Below are 8,458 nucleotides of genomic sequence, written 5' to 3'. Positions count from 1 at the left end.
CTATAAGAAGGGATGGAGGGATGATCCAGGAAAATACAGGCCTGTCAGTTTGACTTCAGTGTCAGGGAAGGTGATGGAGCAGATCATCTTGAGTTCCATTATGCAGCACATACAGGACAACCAAATGATCACACTCAATCAGCATGGGTTTATGAAGGACAGGTCCTGTTTAACAAACCTGATCTCCTTCTATGACTGGGTGACACATTTGTTGGATGAAGGAAAGGCTCTTGATGTTGAAAAACCTGATCTCCTTCTCTGACAGGGTGACACGTTTGTTGGATGAAGGAAAGGCTCTTGGTGTCGTCTACCTTGAATTTAGTAAGGCATTTTCTACCTTGAATTTAGTAAGGCATTTGACACTGTTGCTTACAGGATTCTCCTAGAGAAATTGACTGCTCTTGGCTTGGATGAGCATATGCTTTTCTGGCTAAAAATCTTTTAAGATGGCTGAGTCCAAATAGCTGTGGTCAATGGAGTTAAATCCAGCGACTGTTGCCCACAGCATTCTCCTAGAGCAACTTCTAACTGCTCTTGGCTTGGATGGGAATACACTTTTGCGGGGTAAAAAACTGGTTAGATGTCAAATAGCTATAGTCAATGGAGTTAAATCCAGTGGGCAGTTGGTCATGAGAGGTGTCCCCCAGGGCTCAGTACTGGGGCCACTCCTGTTTAACATATTTATCAATGATTTAGTCCCCCAGGGCTCAGTACTGGGACCAGTCCTTTTTCATCAGTGATTTGGACAAGGGGATAGAATGCTCTCTCAGTAAGTTTGCAGATGGCACCGAGCTGGGTGGAAGTGTCAATCTGCTTGAGGATAGGGAGGTTCTACAGAGGGATCTAGATAAGCTGGATCACTGGGCCAAGGCCAATCATGTGCAGTAAGGCCAAATGCCGAGTCCTGTACTTTGGCCACAACAACCCCCAGAAGTGCTACAGGCTTGGGGAGGAGTGGATGGAGAGCTGCCAAGCAGAGAAGAATCTGGGAGTACTGGTTGACAACCGATTGAACATGAGCCAGCAGTGTTCCCAGGTGGCCAAGAAGGCCAGTGGCATCCTGGCTTGTATCAGGAATGGTGTTGTCAGCAGGAGCAGGGAGGTGATCATTCCCCTGCACTCAACTTTGGTGAGGCCTCATCTCGACTCCTGCATCCAGTTTTGGGCCCCTCACTACAAGAGGGACATTGAAGTGCTGGAGAGGGTACAGAGGTGGGATACCAAGCTGGTAAAGGATTTGCGACATATGTCATATGAAGAACAGCTGAGGGATCTGGGGCTATTTAGTCTGGAGAAGGTCATATGAAGAACAGCTGAGGGATCTGGGGCTTTTTAACCTGGAGAAAAGGATATTGAGGGGAGACATTATCGCTCTCTACAACTACCTAAAGGGAGGTTGTAGAGAGATGGGGGCTGGTCTGTTGTCCCTAGTGGTGAGTGATAGGACAAGGGGAAATGGCCTGAAGTTGCACCAGGGGAGGTTCAGGTTGGATATTAGGAAGAATTTCTTTACTGGCAGGGGTGTCCAGCATTGGAACAGGCTGCCCCCGGGGGCAGGTGAGGCGCCGGACATTGGAACACACTGCCCAGGGAAGTGGTGGAGTCACCATCCCTGGAGGTCTTTAAGAGATGGGTAAATGTTGTGCTGAAGAACATGGTTTAGTGGTGTTGATAGGGCTAGGACAAGGGTTAGACTCAATGATTTTGAAGGTCTTTTTCAGCTGAAACTGTTCTATGATTCTATGATCTAAAAATGTATATACATTTTACTCTTATACTCCTCCCTGCTCCTTACTTAGAATAGAAAAATAAACCATTTTAAAGAAGTAATGGTGGTTCCATATAAGAGAACAGAATGTGGACCTGAAGTTATACTCTCAACTTAGTTACTGTTACTATGACCACAGATATTTTAGATGTACATGCAACTTGCCATATCTCAGGCTGGTCACCTAAAAAAAAGTGGAACTTGTAGCTTGTGGCTTTCATTTTACTGTCCATATCTATGCACATCCAAAGAGCTCTCTGAGTTTTAGAAGAAAAATCTCTTGCATGAAAGGAATGGCTAACTTTATACTCAGCAAAAATATTTCTAAAATATATGCTGACATTTGAGCCAACTTCACCCACCTAAATCTGTTCATCTTGACTCGTCTTGGACAAAACTGGTAGCCAATGGAAAATTACAGGCACTTCTTGTGAATGAGTCACACCTCAGGCAGCTTATTCAGCTTCTGTGGGTGTCTCCCTGTGTGCATTAAGTCCAGATGGCACTTAGAGGGATCACATTCCCAAAATACATGCCTCAGGTAAAGTTAGGTGGGAAGAAATGAGGCATTTGTCCTGTAAACCAACTTGGGAATTCCAGTGCTGTTTCAAGAGACAATGCAAGGTTTCAAGACTTTTCAGCCCAGAAAGTGGCTGCAGTGACACCACCTCTGAGATAACAAGCCTTTCTGGAGGAACCGTTTCCAGGTATCCTAAATCGAGGTTTTACTCCAGGCTAAACATGATAGTCATCTCCAATTTCAGTTCTGGCATTCTCCTGTCCTCCTCACAGCTCCTAAAGAAAGAGAAAAACACCTCAAGAATTCACTCCTGCACTTCAGTCACGTTTTACCTCTAATGTGAGGTGTGAAGATGAATTTTAAACCTGACACAACAGAAAGAGGCTCTGCCTAAGCAAATATCTACCTAACGATATATATTGCTAACGCCACTCAGGCTTCCCGGAAAAGACTAATTTCTCTGAAGGTGGACTATGCTGCTCTTAAATTGGACACGCCTATATTACTTCCTTCAAAACTGTGTATCCTTTCTGAGGGGCATACATTTCTTTTTTATGACTACGACACAAAGCAATTTGAAATGCCTAGAGGAGAGAACTAGAAAAGATGAATGAAATGGAACTGAATGATTCATTAGACTCTGAAGAAGACTTGATGAGGAATTCTATAATTCTGGACTTTTAATTTAATTGTGTCTCTCTTTACTACTTTTTCCCCTTCTTTATCTTCTTGGAGCTTCATAAAAATACAATTTTAAAGAGCTCCTTATCTTGGAGAACATAGGAGGAAATATAACACTGTTTAACCTGTTTGGACAGTACATTTGGGTTTTGAGGTTGGTGATTTATCAGTCTTCTGATGTACTAACTACACCTGTATATCTGGAATGTCCAGATTCCTGTTTCGGTAAAATTATGCCTTTGACATAAATTTCTTACTATTTTTGAACTTTATAGCATTTTCTATAGGTAGAAGATGAGTGCTATGACCTCTCTGCTTATTTGCTCAGGTATTGGCTAAAATTTTTTCTCACTCACACTGCTCCGAGGCACAGGTGTTCTGCTGAAATCAATGTAGTTCTTTTGGGTTTACGTTGACTCGTGAGCACAATCTCACCTGTATCTGTATCAGAGTATTCTTGAGTATATTGTTATGGTTTGGATCAAACTATGATCTTCATCATATAATAACTAATCAATATTTTGGAGGCCTGAATGTTTTCTTGATACTATAACTGCACACTAGGCTCACAGTTGTTAGAAAGAAAACTAGTATTTTGACTGAGATGAGGTCCTAGGCTCCCAATTACAAGTCTCATTTAATTCCTCTTTGTTTCAATAGGCTTTGATTCAGTCTTACAGCATTCCTCTAACCTACCTTTTCTGAAACCTGTTCCCTTTGCTCTTGCTTCAAAAATTTGGCTGATCTCTGTGTTTGCCACTGTTCTAGGCTAAGGATCACCTGCAAACTAGCTACTCAAACAGAAGTAGCCAAACACTTTCTTAACACTGGGCTAGGCAACAGAAAATAAATTAAGTAACTTAATTTCATGTTTATAAAATGTGAACAGCTGAGCAGAAGAATGAATTATTTTCACACATGCAGACACTATATGCATACGTTATTCCAAAGAACTCTTCCAGATCTGCCAGCACCTTGGCAAGATGGGAAAGGTCTTTCTTTGCAGAGAAAGGAAAAAGTTATATAGGTGCACTTCTTTTTGAACTACCTGATTTAAAGTGACTTTTGGTACTCCATGATGAATTTCTATAAGAGGTAACCACAATCTTGTCCTGGTTTTTGCTGAAGAGAACCAATTCTGTTCAGTGATTTTACTTTTCAGATCAGTCTTTTCCAAGAGACAGCACTTTCTAAAGTTAACAGCATGTTTTTGCAGACGTCTTCTACTAGAAGTGACAATGCCTGATGTTTATAGTTACCACCAAGGATTAGTATGCAGAAAAGCTCTTGCTTACACTTGCTCCTATCATAAATAAGGTCACTGCTGGATCTTGTGTAACATAATATGTGCTGGGAAGTAAAATGGTCACAACGAAGTAAAAAGATTGTATCTCTGGGGAGGAATGGACAGGTGACCCAAACCTAACTAACAAAAGTATCCCACTCCATATACGTCATATTTAGTATAAATCTGAGCAATCATAGGGGTTAAGATCATTTCTTCAATGCCAGAGTCTGAGGAGGAGTCCATGCATTCGTCTCCCTTTGATCCTGATCCTGAGTTCTTCAATCCAGCTTCTGTGTCCAACTCCCCTCTGCCACTGAGCCTGGGGCTTCCCCAGTGCCTGCCTGCTCTGCAGCATCAGTGGTGGTTGCCATTGAGGGTGGGCAGTTGGATTTGATATCAGTTTTGTATATATTTGTATATAGTTCATTATTTCCTTATGAGTACTACTATTGTTTTATTAAAGCTGTTATAGTCTCCCTGCCTTATTACCTTTCCCTTTGAGGAGGGAGGGGATTAGAGAGAATCCACCAACATTTAGTAGCTGGCCCAGCCCCAACCCTTGTCACATGTCTTCTCATTGCTTTCTCACACCTGTAATTTTTTCCTGCATGTTCCAAGCAGCTTTTAATTTCCTACAGAATATTTCCCTGAGCAACTTTGTTATTAAAAATTTATTTTTTTTCAGAAGTCCTATCGGCTACATTTTTACACAACCCATGCCATTTGTCCTTCCTTCTCAGTAAAACAATCTTACAATATTTTTTTTCTATTGTAAAAGTAGCATGGCCAACATTTCTTTTCAAAGAATCATCTTTGAGGGCTTCACTCTACTTCCACTAAACCAAAAAACAAAGTTTATGAAAATAAACAGTACTTAGCAACACTCTGCACAGCTAAAGTTTCCATAAATGCACTTATAATTTCAGATCAGCTAGGAGAAAACAAGGAACAAATAGTTACAATACTTCAACAGTTACAATAGTTACAACAGTTACAATAGTTTCAATACTTCAACAGCCACCTTTTGTTTCTGAAACAGGCCAAAAATAGGCTTGTTTTTATTGACTATTTTAGTGTCAAACACTGAAATGTCATTCTTCCCACAGCCATCTCCTCCCTTACTACTTAATCGTATCTAGATAATTCAAAAAACCACTGATTTGGTAATTTGATCCCAGACCCTACAAATATGTTTTCTCAGCATGACTCAGTAAACTGCTTCTCTCTCCTACCTACTATTAGTAGGTACTAAGGCCAATCTTTGCATTATTAGGAGTGTGTGAGTATATCTATATAGAAAAACATGCTTATATAGTATATCTATGGGGGCCGGTTAGCTCAGTGGTTTGAGCGCGGTGCTGACAACAATGACCGACACCGAGGTTGCGGGTTCGATTCCCGCTCGGTCCCCATGTGTTGCCTGGTCTAGTCGAGAGGTGGCATCCCTGCCCACAACAGGGAAGTTGGACTAGATGATCTCTAAGGTCCCTTCCAGCCTATGCCATTCTATGATCTATATAGAAAAGCATATTCTAGCTACAGATATAGAAATAGCTACAAATATTTTTTAATCAATCAAATATTTGTGTGAAAGGAGCCTAGGGTGTAGCTCTGGGACTTGCCTATTTTAACTAGTGATTATTGTCACAAAACTAAGAATATGTATGCAGTTGTCTATTATTTTACAAGAGATGAACTTATATGTTTTCCAAACACCAATAAATCTGAGAGAAACCTCTACTGGTATAAGGAATAGTGCGAGATTCCTGAAAGCTAGCTTTCACTCAGTCAACCAAGAGGCAATTTATTAATCAGACTTCTGAAGTTCATGTAAATCATTAAAAAGTTCCTCTCTGACAGTAATCACCATTATTCTGCAACACCTTGTAAAAGCTCATCTCTGTCTAAACGGGGACACAGAAAGGGAAATGCCAAAACATCTAAAGGACACAGAAAGGGAAACATAATGCTATGCAAAAGCAAAATATATGATTACGTAAACAGGCTCATAGGGAGTAGCCATCTGGATCCCAGGATTGCAGCTGGATTCAGAGATGATGCAAATCTCATCTCACATTTGCTAATGCATCCCTATTTTTTATCTTTTCACTTAAGCTGTGCTTGTGGGTTCCAAGGGCAATAGCATGCAAGCTATTCACTTGGTCATATATCTCAATGATTTAAAAACAACAATGACCACCCCACAACACCTCCTGTACTTCTGCCTCTACCGATCTCACAAAAAGCCAGCCTAGATACAGTCATAACCCCAAGCCCTTGCTCCTTCCAGGAGCAGAAGTGCACGGCCGCATGAGAGGAGCCTTTGCTCTTGAAAACTCAGTGTTCCTGAGAGGACCCAGATTTCCGCTCTTCAGAATGGAAGCTTACTAGAGCTATGGCATTATAGAGCACTGCAGCATTTAGATGGTAAACTGCTGGGCTAGTATAACTAAAATTTATTTCAGAGGATGGTTAAGCCTTCTGAATGTGCTACCAAATGCTTCCCAAATAATGGGACCACTCCCTATACTGGATTTAGGGTGGTATTTTAGATAGGAGAAGATATAAAACTCATCCCTCATCTGCAGAGTGAGGCAGATAGATAGTCTTTGACTTCAAATTTTCTTTTTTTTAATGGTACTTAGCTTTTTACACAGCCTTCCTACGGCAAACATAGGGACACAATCTAACTCTTTCTAGCTTTTTGCTTGGCCAATCAGCCAAGATTCTTAAAAAATGCCCATTGCCTTTTCTAAATCTGTGTATTTGTGTTTAAAAGACAGTCTTCCAAAACACCCAGGGCAATGGCTTTCACCATAGAAATGCTTACGGTCTTTGCTTACGGCTCTTTTAAAAACTTCCCATGGATTCAGATTTATTTAAAAGCCAGACATTAGTGACATTTGAAAATTATTTCTATCTCTATTACCATCCTGCAATTCTCTGTTAAAACTGGCAGGTTGTGTTCTTTTTTTCAGTATAATTTTTAATGCTTTTCTCCTCTAATCAGATTTTTGCAGTGCAAATTATAGTATATAGATAAATTTATACCTGAAGGTGCTTGTGAACCTTCCTCTAACTCCTAGGGCTATTAAAAATCTCAAATATATCCTTGTCCTACACTTGTATTTCTTGTCATCTCAGTCTCATTAACAGGCATCTGTAGTGAAGCTCACGAATGCAAGTCTCATTGTGTCTATTGTCCTTCTCGAAAAAGCTGATTTTAAAGAAAATACTGTAATTTCTTTTGTAAAACAAAACAAACCAAACCCAAAACAGAACAAAAGCATCCTCATCTTCCAAGATATACACAACCTGAGATAAAATCAATTTCACAACTCTACCCATTACAGAAAGGAAGCACTTAGACAGTTGCTTTATTCAGACCAATATGTTATTGTAACATCAAGAGAGGAGTCAGGCAGAGTTGGCTGAGAAGGAAGAAAACAAATCTAAAATACTCACTCTGACCAGGTTGGTCAGAGGGTCTCTTTAACCCCAAGGAGAGCATTTTCAACTGAAAAAATACCAGTCTCTTCTTTTACTGCACTGAACATTAATTTGCCTATACTATAGACTAACTCCTACTATTTAAACATTAAACATTTAACTGTATAAATAGAAACTGCATAAATAGAAACAGAACTGGTGTTTAGAACATCTATCATTGCTGGAATAATCATGTTGCTGTGCAGTGATTATGTTGGTATCCTTTTACAAAATGAAAACAACATTTATTCACAATTATTCATTACTGTAGGGCCCGCTCTCCTCCTGTGGTTGTTATTTAAGATAAAACAGCTCCCTCATTTTCATTGACTATAACTGGCTTATCAGTGAGCCTTCCGCTCACAGAAAAAAAAATCTTTCCTCTGGGTCAATTCAACTTAATTTTAAAAGGTTGCATTGTGTTATTGTCACATTGAAGCATATGTGGCTGAGGGAGGCACTCCTATTGACATATACAGCCACTTATCAGTGTCAACACTTGCCTGTTTCAGAGCCCTGCTGAGGACTTTCACTGAGACAGTCTAACAAAGTTGGAAGGGAAAAAAGAAAATTTAATAAGGTGACCAATATAACAGATTCTGAATTGCCGTTGATAAATTCACTTATTGTAGTGGTGCTAATATATGATGATAGCGCTAGCAAAATGCTTTCCTGGGTATTCTTCACCAAAAGATGAAGGTGCAGTGCATAC

The 8,458-nt window shown here is 40.1% G+C and overlaps 1 non-coding gene across 1 annotated transcript; it reads left to right on the top strand.

Annotated features, from left to right (window-relative positions):
- The first annotated feature begins 5,583 nt into the window (after positions 1 to 5,583).
- TRNAV-GAC lies at positions 5,584 to 5,667 on the top strand. The gene is given in 2 exon segments: positions 5,584 to 5,621; positions 5,632 to 5,667. It is a non-coding gene; the product is annotated as a tRNA-Val (tRNA).
- The last annotated feature ends 2,791 nt before the right edge of the window (positions 5,668 to 8,458 follow it).

Source organism: Apaloderma vittatum, unplaced genomic scaffold, assembly GCF_000703405.1.
Source record: "Apaloderma vittatum isolate BGI_N311 unplaced genomic scaffold, ASM70340v1 scaffold164, whole genome shotgun sequence".
In the NCBI taxonomy this organism is placed as follows: Eukaryota; Metazoa; Chordata; class Aves; order Trogoniformes; family Trogonidae; genus Apaloderma; species Apaloderma vittatum.
The sequence above is the reverse complement of the archived record's forward strand: the minus strand, read 5'-3'. Positions and strand labels throughout refer to the sequence as shown.